The 20,277-nt window shown below is 41.6% G+C and overlaps 1 long non-coding RNA gene across 1 annotated transcript in view; it reads left to right on the forward strand.

Moving 5' to 3' along the window:
• Nucleotides 1–3,183: 3,183 nt before the first annotated feature.
• The window catches only part of LOC115944652 (uncharacterized), a 40,609-nt gene continuing 23,515 nt past the window's right edge, over nucleotides 3,184–20,277 (forward strand). The window contains exons 1-4 of the long non-coding RNA XR_014147189.1: nucleotides 3,184–4,178; nucleotides 6,731–7,155; nucleotides 9,191–9,249; nucleotides 12,079–12,211. This is a non-coding gene — a long non-coding RNA (uncharacterized LOC115944652). The remainder of the gene's footprint in view (nucleotides 4,179–6,730; nucleotides 7,156–9,190; nucleotides 9,250–12,078; nucleotides 12,212–20,277) is intronic.

The following is a 20,277-nucleotide window of genomic DNA, read 5'->3' on the forward strand; positions in this document are numbered from 1 at the left end:
AATGTCAACATCCCGGTTATATGATGTACAGTTTTTAAGATGTCATCACTGGGGGAACCTAGAGCATACATGGGATCTATCTCTCTGTATTCCTTTTTTTTTTTTTTTAATCTTGGTAACATACACATAACATAAAATGTATCATTTTAACCATTTTTAAGTTTATAATTTAGTGGCATTACACCACTACCCATCTCCAGAATATCATCATTCCAAAACGAAACAGCATCCACTTAAGAAAAATTCCTCATTCTTCCCTTCCTGCAGCTCCTTTTTAGTCTTTATGAATTTGACTATTCTCAATACCCTAGAATAAGTGGAACCATGCAGTATTTGTCCTTTAGTGTCTGGTTTTCTAGGTTTACCTGTATTCAAGCATATATCAGAATTTCATTCCTTTTTAAAGATTTTATTTATTTGTTTGTTTGTTTATTTGAGAGAGAGAGCAAGAAAGAGCACAAGTGGGGGAAGGGACAGAGGCAGAGGGAGAGGCAGAGAATCCCAAGCAGAGTCCTCGCTTAGCACGGACCTGGACGCGGTGGTTGGGGCTCGATCCTACGACCCTGAGATCATGACCTGAGCTGAAACCAAGAGTCAGATGCCTAACCAACTGAGCCACCCAGGTGCCCCCAGAATTTTGTTCCTTTTTAAAGCTGAATAATGTTCCATGGTATGTATATCCCGCATTTTATTTATCTTTTTACCCAGTGATGGACATTTGAGCTGTCTTGGCTATTGTGAATAATACTGCTGTGATCCTAAGTATACTAATGTATGGTCAAGTCCTTGCTTCTCATTCTTTTGGATATATAACTAAAAGTGCAATTGTTGGATCATGTGGTAACTCTGTTTTTGGTTTTTGGAAGAGCCCCCATAATGTCTTCCATGGCAGCTACACTATTCTACATTGTTACTGCCAGTGCATAAGAGTTCCAGTTTCTCAAATAATGCAATATATGTTAAGGAAAAAAAAAAGAAGAAGAAGAAGGTAGCGGGAGGGGAAGAATGAAGCGGGAGAAATCGGAGGGGTAGACGAACCATGAGAGACGATGGACTCTGAAAAACAAACTGAGGGTTCTAGAGGGGAGGGGGGTGGGAGGATGGGTTAGCCTGGTGATGGGTATTAAAGAGGGCACGTTCTGCATGGAGCACTGGGTGTTATGCACAAACAATGAATCATGGAACACTACATCTAAAACTAATGATGTAATGTATGGGGATTAACATAAGAATAAAAAAAAAAAAGAGTTCCAGTTTCTCCACATTCTTGCCAACACTTGCTGTTTTCTGAGTTTTTTTCCCTGATTTTTCATAGCCATCCTAATGAGTGTAGGTGATCTCTTGCTGGGTTTTTTTTTTTTTTTCCTCACTGTGGTTTTGATTTGCATTTCCCTAATGATTACTGATGTTGGGCATCTTTTCAAGTACTTATTAGCCATTTTTATATCTTCTTTGGAGAAATGTCCATTCAAGTCCTTGCCCTTTTATTTTTAAGAGAGAAAGAGTGGGGGAGGGGCAGGGGGAGAGAGAGAATCCCAAGCAGGCTCCACCCCCAGCATGGAGCCCAATGAGGGGGAGGTGTTCAGTTTCGCAACCCTGAAATCATAACCTGAGCTGAAATCAAGAGTTGAACGCTCAACTGACTGAGCCACCCAGACGCCCCATCCTTTGCCCATTTTTTAATAGGATTATCTGGGGATTTTTGTTGTTGAGTAAGAATATATATTTTGGATATTGATCACTTATCAGGTACATGATTTGCAAATATTTTCCATTTCTGTGAGATGCCTTTTCACACTTTTGATAGTCCTTTGATGAACAAAACTTTAATAAATCCAGTTCATCAACTTCTTTTCTATATTCTTATAACTGTGTGTGAATCTACAGTTACCTCAAATTTAAAAGTTGAGTCAATCAGACAAAATGTACAAACCATTCTTAGCTCACAGATCATACAAAAACAAGCAGCATTTGGCCCAAAAGCAGTTGTGTGCCAACCCATGCTACACAATAGACATTAGAGTTATTGCCACTGTTCCTCTGAATTCAGAAACACCATCTCACTAAGCCCTCAACCTGCTCCTTACCCACTACTCTGGGGGCTCAAGAACTCAAAATACTTCAGCCACATGTATTGCTATGTATATGAATATATGCATGCACACGGTTCCATCTTATTCCAAATATCAAGGGATTGTTTTAAAAAAGTGGCTGCCCTTCCATATTTAACTCTAAGATGCCAAACACCCAAGGTTTTTAAATGCCTCTTGAAAGCTTTGCTCTTAATATATCTATTCTATCCATTGCCTTGAAATTTTTAGGATTTTTAAGATTTGAAAATTTAGGATTTAGTATTGAAACCTTTGCCAAGTCACTACCAGCTTTCCTCCCCTCCTGCGACGACCCCTCCCCCCACCACACCTTTACCCAGACCTCAGCGAGATCTCCCAGGTAGCCTCTCCTATTGTGTAAAAACTCTGATTGTCAGAAAGTTCTGATAGCCCTGCATTCCAAGGAGGTTTTTTTTTTTTTTTCAAAGATTTTATTTATTTATTTGAGAGAGAGAGAGCACATGAGAGGGGGGAGGGTCAGAGGGAGAAGCAGACTCCCTGCCAAGCAGGGAGCCCGATGTGGGACTCGATCCAGGGACTCCAGGATCATGACCTGAGCCGAAGGCAGTCGTTTAAGCAACTGAGCCACCCAGGCGCCCCCAAGGAGGGTTTTGAATCCCTTTTTAAAATTGAGCACAGTGGGACCCCTGGGTGGCTCAGATGGTTATGGTTAAGCATCTGCCTTTGGCTCAGGTCATGATCTTAGGGTCCTGGGATCTAGACCCATGTTGGGCTTCTAGCTCAGCAGGGAGCCTGCTTCTCCCCCTGCCTCTGCCTCTCCCCCTGCTTGGGCTCTCTCTGTCTCTGTCTCTCTCTCTCTCAAATGAATTAAAAAAAAAAAAAATCTAAAAAAAATAAATAAAATTGAGCACAGAGCCTTGTTCAAAGGTTTTCATAATGGTAATGTTCTAGTCCTGAAATGAGATGACTGCATACTTTGCCTTATGTGCTAGAATTTATCTTAATGTTACATGAGTTCTTTTTTATATATTGAGTATTTTTATAATAACAAATCTTAAGAGGAGCAATTCATCATTCTTGTTTCTATTAGAAATATTGTTATATAAAAGGCCTCCGTGCAAACTATCTCAGGGCTGTTTGGGGGATAGAAGAGAATATCTCCAAGGCTACAACCCAGCCCCCGGCCCGTAGGGAGTTCTCCCCGGCAGTCCAGCAGGCTCCCCACAGTCATACACGCCCCCCTCCCATCTCTTCTCCACACGGCAGCCAGACTCATTTTTTTTTTTTTTGAAAGTGCTATCTGATTATGTCCCTCTCCTGTGTAAAACATTTTAGTAGTCTTTCATCAGTCTCAGAATAAAGAGCAAAATGCCTACCATGGCCCACGAAGCCCCGCACTGAGTATGTTCTTGCCTTGTCTTATTGTCTGCCCCTGCCCTCCATGCTCCGAGTCCTTAGCTCCTCCCATCTGTCATGCTCTCGAAGGTGCCATTTTGTCTGTCAGAACACACTGTTTCCACCGCACGCACCACTCCCTACCAGGGGTATATGTTTTCATTTCTCTTAGGTAAATACCTAGGAGTGAGATTGTTACGTTATATGCTAAGTATGTGTTTAACTTCATAAGAAACTGCCCAGTTGTTCTCCAAAGTAGCCGTACCAGGAATGGACAGCAATGTATGAAAGTTCCAGTTGCTTCAAGTCCTTGCTAGCGCTTGGCATTAGTAGTCTCAGTTATATGCTGTATTTTTAACAAATCATAGAATGATATCTGATGATGAGATTCTGTGAAAATGCATAGAGGATGAGTAACTCCTTTGAATTCATTTCAGTGAGAGCGCTTGGTCTCCCCCTCCAAGCCTTCATAGTAATAATCTTTCGCCAAGCTGCTGTGAAAGCACAGGGGGATTTAACATGCTTAACCACAGAGATTGTTTTTCAGACTGAATTGATGAAGTAGAGCAGCTTCAAAGTCTTACCTTAACATCTCTATAAAGCCCTGACCACGACTTGTCTGTTGGAATCAACGTGGTGAGTGTGAAGGTCACATGTGTGGAAATGTCACAAAGGGTGTGAAGACTTCCGGGAACGGAAATACTTTTGAAGGTTGGTTAACATATTTTCCAGATCAACTTCAGGTTTAACTCCCCAGAAGACTACCAGTGAATTCTTTTTTTTTTTTTTTCCTTAACACAAAATCTAAATGTTGATAAACACGGGAAGATGCCGTTCCTTTGGTGACTCTAGTTTGCAGTACTGAGTATAAGTGTGGCTAATATTACACCAATTAAAAGGCTGACGTGCACATCGCTTGGGGTGTTTTATAGACAATTTGCTTTTTATGTCATCAGAATATTCCAGTGAGAATGTTTTTGACTCAGAGGTAATAGAAGCCTGGCTCTGGAGCTGGCCTTTGCTAAGGTAACATATTAATGAGTCATCAGAAGCTATAAATAGAACTCAGCATGAACTTCTGTCCACAAGTACACCACTGTTCCCACAAAAAGAGCTTTTACTAATGACAGAACATGGTCTGCGTGCCACTGTTGCAACTAAGGGGGGGTGGACCTAGATAACCACAAACTTGTGGGAAATGTAACTTGAGGTATGATTTGCCAAGATGTCATTATGTACTTTCTTGGTCTCCCTTACAGGCAGGGAAGAAGCTCTTGTATTGTTTTCCTTAGGGATCATCATTATGTAGGCCAGCCAAGATTTTCAATCTCTCACATGATAAATCCCAGACAATAACTGCCTTAAGGCAGTTATTTATCTTCTTTCTCTTTGTCTCTTACCCCTTTCCTCCCCAGCATATAGTATACTAATCATATAGAACAATAACGTTTGCATAGGAGGGCTCCATAATTATTTATTGAATGCATAGATGGATGGGTAAGCATGTTAATTTTATGCCTCCATATAATACTCTGGCATTTTGACCTTTCATATATACAAGTCAATAGAGTCAAGTCAATTTCCTACGTAATATGCAGTATGTTCCCCCATCCAAAAATATATCTCCACGAGACTCCCTACCATGTTTCCTCACACTTCTGCCCTGCTCATTTCTTGAGGTAATAGTGGGGATAGGATAGTGGGGATAGGATAAAAAACCACCTGCAAGTAGAGAGAGGGTGAACATGTTAAGATTCTGCCATTCACCATACCTTAAATCCAATTTCACACCAGTTCTAAAGGGAAGATAGGATACAGGAAAAAGAAGATTGAGGAAAGCGGAGTGGTCAGAAATGGTCTAGTACATAGTCTTGCTGAGGTAGACAGCCACAGAACTCTCCGCCCTGGGAGTCTATAAAGGCACCAAGCTCTAGGGGAAGAAGTCCAGGAAGGAAGTTAAAGAGGCAGCCAAGCCAGTTATCTTCCCTACGAATTTCCCCCTGGTTGTCCCTTCTCCTCATGACTAAGTCTGTAGTATCTGCCCCTGGGCCTACATCAGCCTGGGAAAACAGGGGAGGCAGGAAAGGCAAGGTGTATGTAGAGGGCTGTAAATTCCTTTTTGCTCATGGTCAGATGCAGTCTGGGTGGACAGGAAGTTCAGTCCATGATCTCTTTCTTACCAGTTCCAGTTTGAACTGTAACCTCCTTGTGGTCCCACCCCCAGTTCCCACACCTCTCCTTTCCCCTCCCCCACATCATACAAAATATCTTTCCTCCAGGCCATCCTTCCACCTGTGCTTTATTTTAAGTGCAGTCTTGTCTGCCTTTCTCGTCTTCATGTTTCAGTTCATGAGACCTAATGGGGAAAAGGCAATTATGTCCAGGCAAGTGGAGAAGACAAGTGTCAAAAATTCTGCAATATTGACACCAATTTATCTAAAGAGGCTTCCATTCCAGGGAGAAAGGAAAAGGTAGAGAAAAGACTCCCCTGGCAGACTAGGGCAGTGTCCTCTGGAGCTAGTAATAAGAAGGCCAAAGTATGTCTTTTTCAGATTCTAAGACTCAGTCCTCCCAGAGATGCACAGAGCTTGGGATGACACTTGCCTTTCAGAAGGACTCCGCGAAGCCCACTGGGGTGGTGGCTTAGGGAAACCCTAACGGACTGAACTCAACTCTAAGCTCTAGTTCCCAACCACCTTCTTCCGTTGGCTTGTTCCCTCATTGACAAAGCAGCTGGGAACACACGAATCCCGGAAGAGGAAGCTGTTCGTGTAGGAGGATCCTCTGGTTTCAAAGGTGACCAGAAATACAAGTGACACAGGAAAGACAAAAACAGAAAGCATAAGGATATAGGGATGTCGATGAAGGAAACAGAGCCCAAAGCAGGATTTGAATGGGTAATGGAGGACCAGAGAGACCCAGAGGATCTTCTCTCTCTCCCTCCACTTGAGTGTTTACAGCAAAAGATAAACCCAGAACTAAGGTCACTTATTTCACTGTCCTATGCTTTTTTTAATCTCACAACACTGTCTGGCTGTTCTGGCTCGTATCTGCAGGGCTAGCCATACTCTGGCACAGTCAAGGTTATGAATATAAGGCCGTCTGTGACACATCTTGTGTCAGTATAATGAGGGATGATCTATTCAAATGTTGCAGTAAGCAGTTGTATCTCTACTGGTGAAAAGTAAAAACCCCAGGGGGGTGGGAATTGATAGCCAGCCAATACCAAGCATCCAAAATTATTCTGTAAAATGTCTCAGCAGACTCTACAGCTGGCATGTCCTTGGTAATCCTCCGTGAGAAGAATCTCAGCCACACTGCTTGACTCCAGGAGAAGCTGGACCCGGGCTTGATGTTAGTTCCTTAGACTGGTTAGACCAGAGCAGAATTGTGATGACCTAGAATTCTGCATCCATTCAAACCAGGAGCAACCTCCAAGAGGGCGCTTAAACTACGGGTTTACCTTCTAACCACCAAGACTCATTAAGACTCCCCAAACTTTCTAAAGAAAATTCAGTTTGTTACAGATTCATGAGTTGAAGATAGGGCCCAAGTCTCCGTCTGTTATCCTGAGGCCAGCCTCTAACAAGTACAGACGTCGTGAACGTGAAGCCCACCCAGATACAGCCCCCCCAGACCAGGACTTCCAAACATCAGAATCACCTGAGGAGCATCTTTTTTAATTGAGGTAAAATTTATATAACGTGACATTCACTGTTAATTTTAAAGTGTACAGTTCAGTGGCATTTCATATATTCACAGCGTGTATATCCATAGCCTGTATCTCTTTCTAAGACATTTTCATCACCCTAAAAGGATATTCTGTACCCATTAAGAATTCATACCTGGGAAGAAATTGGAGAGGGAGGGGCGCCTGGGTGGCTCAGTCGTTAAGCATCTGCCTTCGGCTCAGGTCATGGTCCTAGGGTCCTGGGATCGAGCCCCGCATCGGGCTCCCTGCTCAGCGGGAAGCCTGCTTCTCCCTCTCCCACTCCCCCTGCTTGTGTTCCCTCTCTCGCTGTGTCTCTCTCTGTCAAATAAATAAATAATAATAATGATAATAAAAATCTTTAAAAAAAATTAAAAAAGAAATCAGAGAGGGAGACAAACCATGAGAGACTCTGGACTCTGGGAAACAAACTGAGGGTTGCAGAGGGGAGGGGGGTGGGGGGATGGGGTGGTGGTATTAAGGAGGGCACGTGGATGTAATGAGCACTGGGTGTTACACGAAACTGATGAATTGTTGAACACTACATCAAAAACTAATGATGTACTATATGTTGGCTAACTGAACATAAAAAAAAAAAGAATTCATACATGGGGAGCATTTTAAAAGTACATATCCCAAGGCCCCACACCCAAGAGATTGTAATTCAGTGAACATAGAAGTGTTTTCCACAAGATTCCAGGTATCCTGTTCCTAGATATTCTCTTCCCAGAAGAAATGAAAATGTATGCCCACCAGAGATCTACATATAAATGATTATAGCAGCTTTTACAGTCATTCTAACTTGGGAATAACATAAATATCTCTCAATTGGAGAAAAAAAACAAACTGTGATAAATCCTTGTAATGGAATGGTACTCAACAATTAAAAGGAATAAATTTTTGATACAAAAACAAGGATGAGTGGAGCCTGGGTGGCTCAGGCTATTAATTGTCCAACTCTTGATTTCGGCTCAGGTCATGATCTCAGGGTCGTAAGATCGAGCCCTGCATTGGGCTCCATGGTGAGCATGGAGTCTGCTTAAGATTCTCTCTCTTTCTCTGCCCCTCCCCCTGCTCATGTGCACACACTCTCTCAAAAAACAAAACAAAAACAAAAAAAAGGATGAGGGAGACTGGGTGGCTCAGTCGTTAAGCGTCTGCCTTCGGCTCAGGTCATAATCCCAGGGTCCTGGGATCGAGTCCCACATCCGGCTCCCTGCTCTGCAGGAAGCCTGCTTCTCCCTCTCCCACTCCCCCTGCTTGTGTTCCTGCTCTCGCTATGTCTCTCCCTGTCAAATAAATAAATAAAATCTTTAAAAAAAAAAAAAAAAGGATGCTTCTTTAGTGCATTATACAAAGTGAAGGAATCCACATTCCATACTGTATTCCATTTATATGACATTCTGGAAAATGCAGATTAGTGGTTTTTTAGAGGTTAAGGGTGGAAAGCAGGTAGTTTTGGGTAAAAAGAGGTAGCACAAGGGAATTTGGGGAGGGGTGGTGAAACAGTTTTGTTTCTTGACTGTGATGGTGATAATAAGCGTTTGTCCAAATGCGTAGAACTTGACATCAAAAAGTGAATTTTACTCTATTTAAAGATTTTTACTTATTTATTTTGAGAGAGAGAATATGCACGCATGAGAACAGACACACAAGCAGGGGGATGGGCAGGGGCAGACAGAGAGAGAGAAAATCCCAAGCAGTCTCCAGGGCAGAGCACCGAGCCCTATGCAGGGCTCAATCCCACAACCCTGAAATCATGAACTGAGCTGAAACCAAGAGTTGGACGCTTAACCAACTGAGCCACCCAGGCACTCCTTACTTTATTTAAATTTAAAAATAAATTGGAAAACATTTTAAGCCTCCCTGGGTGTTTATGATGTGTAGCCTGTTTGGGAAACGAGTACATAGATAATGCTGGACAACCTAGTTATTCTATAACCCAGTCGAGTTGCACTTTGGACACCGGGGACCAACCAACTTACCATTACTATTTCTCTGGTTATCCTCACAGTATTTGGACAGTTCCACAGACTAGAAGTACAGCAGTAAGTTGCCGTGCCCAAGAGTATGGTATGTATCTGATTGTTGATAGATCACAGGACATGGGCTATGCAGTGGTTTTGTGGCAGTGTTTGCCAAACTAAAATCACCACACCAAATGTGGTGACTTTAGAGCTTTATTTTAAAATATGAGTTATGGGGCGCCTGGGTGGCTCAGTCGTTAAGCGTCTGCCTTCGGCTCAGGTCGTGATCCCAGGGTCCTGGGATTGAGCCCCGCATGGGGCTCCTTGCTCAGCGGGAAGCCTGCTTCTCCCTCTCCCACTCCCCCTGCTTGTGTTCCCTCTCTTGCTGTGTCTCTCTCTGTCAAATAAATAAATAAATAATCTTTAAAAAATAAAGAAATGAAAAAAAATAAAATATGAGTTATGCTTTATCTCTTAGATTAATTGTAATCAGAATAATATGGAAATCATTTCCGGTAATGGAGATTAGAATGCAACCTATGAATTTTCCAAGAACATCATGTTTCACAACTGAAACATCATATTTAACAAATCATCATGTTTAATAATTTAATTTTATAATCAACCCCAAATCAGAAACCAAAGACAAGTTTTTATATGATAAATCCAACAATCCTAACCAACTCCATTGTAGGTCATTTTGGTTATTTTCCTAAAATTTGATACCTGTTTCACATAAAGGAAAACAATGACAATGACTCTCTCACAGAGTCCTGGATCCCTTTATTTGTGAAAATCTATGGAAAACAAATGAAAATCACGGGCAGATGTTTATGTAGGACACCAGCCCTGTTAGTTGTGAGGCTAGCCTTGTGCTCAATCTCACTTGAAAAAGAAAAAACAAACAAAAACCCATATCCTGCTGCGGCTGATCATCTACTCAAACAAGGTGGCTAAAATACAAATAGAAACTCCCAGGTAAAAGAAGAAAAGAAGCAAGAAGTAGGCAATGGTTAGATTCGAAGATAATGCTAATTGCAACTGTGAGACGAAAGGGGGGAAAAACACCACAAAACAAAACATGTAGTGAGATAGATCCTATCTGATGTTTCTATCCCTGTAGAGTATATTTTCTAATTTGCAAATCTCTTTGCTTGCCCTAATCTCAAACTATTTCTAACACTCTTGCTTCCTCATCAGTTTGCAAACCCTAGCTACAGCTCTCTCTGAGGCATTCCGTTCACATTGCTTCTTTTTTTAGAGCTGCTTGTGCCCGAGAGGGAGGAAATGGAGCTACAAGTGTTTCCTTTCCATTCACAACTGGCACTTTCTTGTAGTGGGGGAGGTAGCTGACGGCTAGCAGCTTGCTCCCAGCAGCTTGAGATAGCACTGAGTTTTCTTTCCTCTAAGCCTCTCTTGAAGTCCTTGTATTATAAATTATTTATAAATTTTATCACAACCTCCAGGAAGCAAGCTGGACCAATTTTCCTGGTGCCAGATGGCTCAGCAGACTTTTCAGATGTTGGTACTCTGTTGGACATCCCAGCTTCTATTGCCCCACACCCCAAAAGTACATCCAGCTAGAAAGCCCATAAAAAGGTCATTATTTCATGTGTTCCCTGTGCAAAACTTCCTCCACGAAGAAGGAGTTTGACCCTTCCCCAAACTGAGAATGGGGAGTTTTCCTTCATCTTTGCCATCTAAGCACCTCTAAGTGGGGAGGAGTATGTACAGATCTGGGCACCTAGCTCTAGGCAGGTGTTCAATTATATGTGATCCACATATATATATGATCCATATATATATGATTTAAAATAAAAATAATGTTGGGGAGTTGTACAAATTTGATAGTAAACAATGACTCCTCAGGAAAATTGCCATGTATGCGATATAAGTCAGAATTCTTTTGGGTGTAAGTGACAGACCATATGTGAACTAGGTCAGAGAGGGAGAAGGGCATCTATTGGCTCATGTAACCAGGAAGTACAAGGAAAGGAGTGACTCAAGGGCCTGAAACCCCTAGTTCACTTTTCCCCTCTGCCTCTTGCTTCTGCTTTTCTTTTCAAGTGGAGGACAAGGCAGGATTTGGGGACCCACAGTTCAGTCTCACCAGCAAAGAGGAAAGAAAGAATGTAGCATGCATGTGTATACACACACACAGACATTCCGATCATATTTGGAATATTTAGATAGCATATTGGAGCAATGGGGTGGAAAGGACCTCTTCCCCCAAAAGAAGAGGGAGAGCACAGACGTGGTCCCTGTGGAAATTGTTCTGAGCCAGAAATAGATTATTTTTCTCTTGAGGCTTCATATTCTCCAGAATACATTTAGGTCAGTTTAAGAAGCACAGACATTATGTCATATGGTATCTCGGACGGCCTCAGACTTGATGGCCTGTGAAGATTTCCCTAGTGAAACACTGTATTTGTTCTCTGATGGGACATTTTGATGGATGGTGAGAGCTTCAGGAATCTGTGGGAGACAAGACAATGAGAAAGAGTTAAAAACCCTTTTTAGAAAAAAAAAAATTAAGCAGAGTGTTGGGTTATGGAAAGAGAGAAAAGGATGGAAGGAGCAAAGTGAGAGAGAAAAAAGAGTCAGTGTGAAACTGGGCATTACATTAAAAAATCCCCAATAGTGAAAAAGCCAAGGAATTCCTAAAGTTAGGAGATGTAACATTAAATTTGAAGTTGTTTGTGTTTCTGTAGAATAGATCCTATGACAGAGAAAGATTCGGTGTTCTACAAAATACCCTTTTCTTCCCGGGCTCGGAACTAGTCCTAAGGACTACATTTCCCAGCCTCCCTTGCAGTTAGGTACAGTCACGTGACTAGTTCTAGCCAATGGAATGTTGGCAGGAGTGATGCCGCCACCCCCAGGCCTGGTTTACACAACTACCAACCTCCCCTCCCCCCTCTTCCCTCTCCTGCAGGCTGGCTGCGGAAGATCAGGTGGAGGGCTCCATGACCCCCACAGATGTTAGAGCCACCAGATGACCGAAACCTCTGTCTGTGAAGGACTGTATGGATCAGGCCCCTTGCCACCTCCTCAGGACTATGATATGAGTAAGAAAATATCCTTTTGCTATTGTTAAGTTATTGCAGTAGAGGTTTGTTTGTTATAGCAGTTGACTTATCCTGACAAATGCAAACTTCTTCACTGTCCCCTCTCAGATCTTCACAATACATTCAAATGTCCTATGAGAGTGGGAGTTCTGTGGCAATCATAAGGTGGCTGAGTTTCACATCTGGGTTAGCAGGGCATGGAACAGAAACCACATTTACAGGAAGCAATATATTCCATAATTGAAACCCACTGCAAAAGCAGGAGGCCGAGGCCAGAAGTGACCATGAGAGCATAAACTTCTTGGGAATTTGCAGAAGTGTTTGAGTGGGCTTTGGCTTCTGCAGAGCATGGAATGAGGGAGGTTTTAGGAAGTTACCAAGATCTGAAGGGAATGACATGTGGATTATGTTGTTACTTTTCGCAGTACAGGGTGCTAGGAGTGATAAAAGGTTTTGACTCACATGTCTCAAGGATGGAAACTGAATAATGCTTCTGACCACAAAATCCTGAAATAGTACTTAAATCCCTTGGATGATTGCAGAATTATTTTACTTAGAGAAATCCCTGATAGACGGCTGAGTGGGGTCTGTTTAACTGGCAGTGAAAGGGCAGTCAGAATCTATACTTCCCTGGCTGTCCGACCGAAATTACATTCTCCCCATTTTTGTCTCCCATCGCATACTGTGGTTTTCCCTTAAGGCATTAATTAGGTATTTGTTGTGGCATTTTTTTTAGGTGTGTTTCCCCTGCTAGACTCTAAGCTGCATGAAGACAAGGACTGTGTCTCTCTCATCCCCCAATATACACCTGGCACCTGGCATAGTGCCTGGCACACGCTTCATGAATATTTGTTGCAACAAAATGAAATCTGTACCTGTGAGATCCTCAGATAAGCACCTGTTAGCCTCCGAGAATTCACTTCCTAACTTAGGTTTGGCAATCAGATATTTTTTTAGCTGTTTGATAATTTCAAAATGCATTAGTACTTTATGTAAAGAAAAAATGGCCTTTATCATATATGAATATGATAAGAGTTCTCATATGTGAACTTGATAACAGCGATAGCTATGTAGGGTTGTTATTATTATAATTATTGATAACATCTGCTTCTCCCTAGAAAATATGTGAATCCTTTCCCCATAGATTATAGCCTAGTCTGAGTTTCAAACTAAGAGTGTCTCTTTCCCCTCAATCCCGGCAGCACATTGTTAAGTAAATAGCCTTCCTGGCTGAACCTCAGCTGACCTGCCTACTGGAACCTTTTTATCAGAGTTCCAGGAATGATCACTTCTGTTTTTTAAGAACAAGATATTGAAAGAGCATAGTGGTATCCTTTTTTTTTTTCTGATGGCTTTGTATAAGTCTGGCAGTTCTACCTCAAATAGTATAGCTTAAACTCATATTTATGCTTTTCCTCACCATTTCCACCCTCCGCCAGCCACTGGAATCCAAAAGTCCAAACTCCTACCCTCATACCTTTTTAGCAGGTTTTAATCATTTTGTGCAAATTTATGTTGAATATATACTTTTCCTTTGTTTGCTTATAAGCTTTTGGGGCAGATTCAGCAAATACCTACTGATTTTCTTTATTCCTTCATTCTGACATTAAGTCCCTAGGATAATTATTGTTTTTTAGAATAGCAGAAAAAAATGAAGAAGAATGTCTTGGTTCCTAACAAAGAAGATGCAGATCTGTGGTTGGAATGATTAGGATTTAATTCTGAGGTGACACTTGATCAAATGTTCAGCACATAGTTAGCCCTCTGTAAGTATTAGCTTATTGTTAGCTTCTCTCAATGGCTTTCCAGAGCCTAATAGTGAGAAAGATTATAAAGCCACTTCTAAGCTCAGAGGGGAAAAAAAAAAAGAGAAATGGAACGTCTTGTTGTGGATCTACAGTCTAATGCCTTAAACTTAAGCAAGCTCAGAATAACTTACTGAGTTAGTAAAGTTCACAGCGAAGCTGAACAGAAGTGAACTTTCGATGACTTTAAACACTGGTAGAGTCTCCAAATGTCATTTACGGCCAGGAGCGGCAGGGTGCAGTCCAGGAGCCCCTAGGCACATGTGGCGATTTGAATTCATTAAAACTAAACCGGAGGGGGAGATGAACCATGAGAGACTGTGGACTCTGAGAAACAAACTGAGGGTTCTAGAGGGGAGGGCGTGGGGGAATGGGTTAGCCTGGTGATGGGTATTAAAGAGGGCACGTTCTGCATGGAGCACTGGGTGTTATGCACAAACAATGAATCATGGAACACTACATCGAAAACTAATGATGTAATGTATGGTGATTAACATAGCATAAAAAAAAAAACTAAATGAAATTTGGGGTGCTTGGCTGGCTCAGTAGTAAGAGCATGAGACTCTTGATCTGAGGGTCGTGAGTTTGAGCCCCACATTGGGTGTGGGGATTACTGAAAATAAATAAGTAAACTTTAAAAAAAAATAAATGAAATTTAAAATACAATTCCTCACATTTTAAGTGCTTGCTAGCCACATGTGCTATTGACTACCCTATTGGATTGCACAGACCTAGAACATTCTCATCATCTCAGAAAGTTCAGTCGGACAGAGGTGCTCTCTAGGAATAGTTAGAAAATTGTGCTGATGCGGGCGCCTGGGTGGCTCAGTTGGTTGGGCGGCTGCCTTCGGCTCAGGTCATGATGCTGGAGTCCCGGGATCGAGTCCCGCATCGGGCTCCCTGCTCGGCGGGGAGTCTGCTTCTCCCTCTGCCCCTCCTCCCTCTCATGCTCTCTGTATCTCATTCTCTCTGTCTCAAATAAATAAAATCTTTAAAAAAAAAAAAAAGAAAATTGTGCTGATGCTTAACATACATCAACTTATATGTAGCCCACAGTACCAGTATTTTACAAATTTGTTCAATTAGTGTGTACACTTTTTTGTTTTGTTTAGTGTGCACACTTTTTAATCCTTGAAGAATAATGTGTTGGACTGTCCCTGTGCTAGCTACTGAATATTTAAAGCAGGCTCTATGATTGACAACACTATGGTTTCACTTGCTGGGGAATAAAGCTCAGAAAGATGAAAATAAAAGATTAACTCTTATCTTCTTGCAAGTGATAAAAAGAAGTAGTCATCGTAGTTAAGGTCTTTGAGGCTGAGTAGGTGTTTGGGGTTTGGGAGCTAGTCACTACCACATGCACACGAGCAACATCACTATTAAATATTTACCTCACAGTGAGCAAACTGGAACCATTAACTGCCCTTTCTCGTTACAATGTGTGTATAAATGAATGAGGCTGATAAGCAAGTATTTGTTGAGCTCTTTTTGTGTGCCTAGCTATATGAAAATACTAAGAACTTTTTAAGACACTTACAACTATATGTCTTGCATGAATATACTTTCATCCAAATTTCAATAATTAGAAAAATTGTGTTCAGCCTATTCCGCTTATTAAGATTTCAAATAATAATAATAGCAGGTAACTTTGTTCAGTACTCATTATGTGCACCGTGCTAGGTACTTTACACACATTCATTTAACCCTGGAAACAACCCTGTAAGGTACTATTATCCTTTTACGAATAAGGCAACAGCATTCAGAGGAATCATGTCTTCTGAGATCACACAGCTGGTCAGAGGCAAGCTGGCGCTTGAATCCAGATGTGTTTAACTCCAGAAACTGGACCTTTGGCTACTGCTGCATGCTATCCTTCCTATACTTAAGACAATTTGCAAAAACTAGGTCTAAAAACAGAAACGCTTCTAGCTAATTCTCAGTTGATCAGAAACGTAAACCAGCCTTCCCTGCCGTGCAGTCTGCTCCTTGGGATTGCTTTATATTACAGACCACTGTCTCTTTGATCTTCTCAAGGGCTCCTCTCCCTTGACTAAGCTGAGAATGTGCTCCCATGTCGACTGTCTACTTTGGTACCTATACAATATATGTAGGAATAATGAAAACAGTGTTGCCAGATTTAGAAAGAAGAAAAGATACCCAGTCATATTTGACTTTCAGATAAACAAAAAAAATTTTTTTAGGATAAATATATTTCTTGCAGTATTTGTATTTTAACTGGCAACCCTAACTAAAGATAGCAGTAGTTCCATACTAAAGGGATCAGTCACCCTATCATGTGATTTATAAGAAATTTTAACGGGAACATGCTAAATTAAAGATGGCCACAAATTCTTTGCTTTTCCTCCCATTGAGAAGATCACTTTATTCCCCTCCTTTTGAATCTAGGCTGGCCTTAGCGAGTCCCTTGACAAATAGAATGTGGCAAAGGTTACATTCTGTGATTTCTGAAGCTAGGTCACAAGAAGACTTGCAGCTGCCACCCGGGTCCCTTTGAACACTCTGTCTAGAAACCCTGAGCCACCAAGTAAAAAATCCAACTATCCTGCACCCACTGTGCTAAAGAAGATACATGTAGATGCACTGGCTGGCAGTCCCCACTGAGCCCAGACTTCTAGTCAACCCTGTCAAGCCACCTCATGTAAGCAAAGCCATCCTGGGTCCTCCAGACCAGCCTACCTGACAGGTGAATAGCACCAAGTGACTCACTTGATACCACATAGAGTAGAAGAAACACCTAGATCATGAGCTATAGTAAAACGGAGTTGTTTTAAGCCACTAAATTTTGGGGTCCTTTGTGACATAGCAATAGGTAACCAGAACAGAAGAAAACAAAACTATTTTATTATTTAATATTTAAATAATTAAGTGTACAGAATGCTATGAGTAGGGTGTTTTCTCACATTAGTAAGTATAATCTCATTTAAACCAATGCCAAAAGCATACTTAATGGTGAAGCAAAAGAGATCTCTCCATTATCATCGAAAATAAAAGAATGATTACTCTCCAAATTACCATTTAGATTTTCTAGAATTTTAGGCATATTTCAGTGAGCAGCAATACCAAAGTCATTTACTCGTTCAGGGTTCTGATCCCTCTGGTGGCCCAGCCTGTGATCCTCTCGATTCACCTATTACCCCAGCCATGGCTGAGCAATCTGTTTGCAGGTGAAACCTGAGAGCACCTGCTTCAGCTGCACCTCGTCGCTCTAGCTCTTCTGCTCTGGACCTTCGCAGATACTTGACACACAGTGGGATGCCTGCAGCAAACTACTTGATCCCCAGGCTTGGTACTGAAGGCATGAGGGCTTGGCCATGGGACCTGTGCTGTGGCTCGGGGCCTGTGCTCAGAATGGCCCCAGGCTTGGTGCAGGCTCATCTATCACTTTCTGGAATTTCTTAATACTTTTTGAACAAGGATCTGTAATTTTATTTTACCCTGGGCCTCACAAATTATATATCTGGTCCTGCATGCACCCATGGAAAGGCGAGCCCTTGACCAGAGCTGCAAATCAGATCGGGTGGGTAGGTACCCCTTCCTCTGTCCCTTGAATGGACGGTTCTGAGATTCATTCTGCATAGTTGCGTAGAAGATGCCCATCACCATGATCCCCGGTCCACTGCAGTGGCCACATGAGAACAGATATTACTATCGACGGCATTCCTCCTTTCCTGGGATCATTTCCCAAAATGCATGCAAGTCCTGGGAGCAGACTCCATTTTCTAGGAAGAACTCAGGCTGTTCTTCACATCCTTTCCATGCCACCATCCTAGATAGCAGGGATTCAGATAGAAACACAACAAAGTTTCCTGCCATCGTAGAGTTTACATTCCAGGTGGCAAAGACATAGCAAATAAGTGAACAATAAGCAAAATTATTACAGATTGTGGTAAGTGCCATGAAGAGCTCAAACAAGATGCTCTGGCTAGGGCAGGATGGGGATTTGCATATTGGATATGAGGCCTGAATAATGAGGAAGTGAACATAGGCCAAGGGGCTGGAGTAAGAATGTTAGGCAGAAGGGTAGAAAGTCCAAAGGCTCTTGGTGTGTTCTAGGGACAGAAAAGAAGGCTGAGTGGTGGGAGCCCAGAGAGCAAGGGAAACAGAGGTGCTACAAGATTTTGGAGGTAGGAAGGGACCAAGCACATGGGGCCATGTTAAGGAGTCTGTGTTTTATTCTAAGTGGCACAGGGAGCCACTGAAAGGTTTTTAATAAAGGAGTGCATTCTGATTTTGGCTTTTAAAATATTAGCCTGTGAGGAGAATGGATTGGCAGGGAGCCATTGAGAAAGCTATTGTAGGAATCCAAGTGGGAGTTGCTGGTGGCTCCGAGGAAGGCAGGAGCAGGGAAGATGGGGAGGAGGGAGGAAATGCGTCAAGGAAGATGCACTAAGGGCCCTTGCACATGATCCGAGGTCCCACCTTTGTTCCAGTAGGACCAACAGGTTCCTACTGGAACAAGAAGCATGTTAGCACTTCTCTCCTCAGTGCAGAGGCTTTGGCCACTGCCATGTCCTCAGGGAGGGAGGAGGGAGAGAAAGGAGCAGGACTCTGGCAGAGGGAAAGGGAACAAGGAAGGTTGCAGATGACTGACCACAGTCCATCTGGAACCAGCGCTCAGGGCTACAGAAACTGCTACCCAGAGGCCTCCTTCGCCTGTTCTCAGATAAGCACCATCTCACTCCACCCTCCCCTCCCTGCCCCCACTCTGGTTGTTGTCAGAGTGGAGGACAAGGAAGGACAGATGGCTTTAGACATTGTGTCTTACACACATTTTCAGCAACTGACAATATCATTGAAATAGAAATAGGAGATAAGTTTATTTGAAAAAAATTAACATTATTTCCAGATGATCTGATTATGTACCCAACTGACTCAACCAGAAACCAGAAACCTTCTAGAATTCCTAAGAAACTTCTTCAGAGTTGTCAAATACGAAGTATCCAGAAATCTGTATATGCCCCATTTACCAGCAATAAGTTAGATCATATAGAGGGAGAAACAAGTCCATTTATAATATATAAATATTAAAAGCTGTAGAAATAATCCTAGCAAGAAATGTATAGGCCTATATGAAAACAACCACAAAAACAAAAACAGCAAACGTATAGAATTTTTAAAATAAAATTATAATCAATGAAGAAATATTCCTTGTTCCTAAAACAAATTAACTTATGGGTTTAACACAAATTTAATTAAAAGGATTTTTTATGTGTGGGAACTTGATAACATGATATTAAAATAAAGTAAAAGAATAAGCATTCAGAAACTTCTTGGGGTGCCTGGGTGGCTCAGTCATTAAGCATCTGCCTTCGGCTCAGGTCATGATCCCAGGGTCCTGGGATCAAGCCCCACATCAGGCTCCCTGCTTGGTGGGAAGCTTGCTTCTCCCTCTCCCACTCCCCCTGCTTGTGTTCCCTCTCCCACTATGTCTCTATCTGTCAAATAAATAAAATAAAATCTTTTAAAAAAATTTAAAAAAAAACTTCTAAAAAATTTGAAAGAGAAAAGCTATCAGGTATTAAAACATAAAGCTAGAATAATTAAAACACTGTCGGGTTGATGCAAAAATTGGAATCTTTTAGTGAATCTCAAAACAGACCGTAGAACATGTAAAAACTCAATTTATGAATGATAAATTATGTACTACAAATGAATGTGGGAGGAGGGCTGGATTTCTAAGCATAACAGCAATAGAAGAAAATGTCAGAGAAAATACCATATTTGACCACATAGAAGTTTAAGCATTTACGTCATGAAAAAAAATCATAGACAAACATTAAAAGCAAATTACAAACAGTGAATAATATTTGCAGTATAGATGACATGCACAAGGTTAATATCCTTAACATAAAAAGGACTCTAACAGATCTCTAACAAGAAAACACCAGCCCCAATTGAGAGTAGTCAATAGGTAGGAATAGACAATTCACATACACACATACAAATTGGCCAATAAGCATAAGAAATCTTTATCATCCCTAGTAATCAAAGAATATAGTTTAATGCAACAATGAAACAGTTTTTCATATATCAAATTGGAAGAGAATTTATAGACCAGCATTTATTGAGCACTTTATGATAGGCACTCCTGTATTTACTTGTAATGTATCATTTAATTCTACAAAATAAGTAGTACTGCTATCCCCACTTACTAGAAGAAAAACCAAGTCACAGAGCAGCTAAGCAAGTTTTTCCAGTCCACGCAGCTAGGAAGTGGTCCAGTTGGGATTCAGTTCTAAA

This window comes from Leptonychotes weddellii, chromosome 7, assembly GCF_054177405.1.
Source record: "Leptonychotes weddellii isolate Sample4059 chromosome 7, ASM5417740v2, whole genome shotgun sequence".
NCBI classification, from domain to species: Eukaryota; Metazoa; Chordata; class Mammalia; order Carnivora; family Phocidae; genus Leptonychotes; species Leptonychotes weddellii.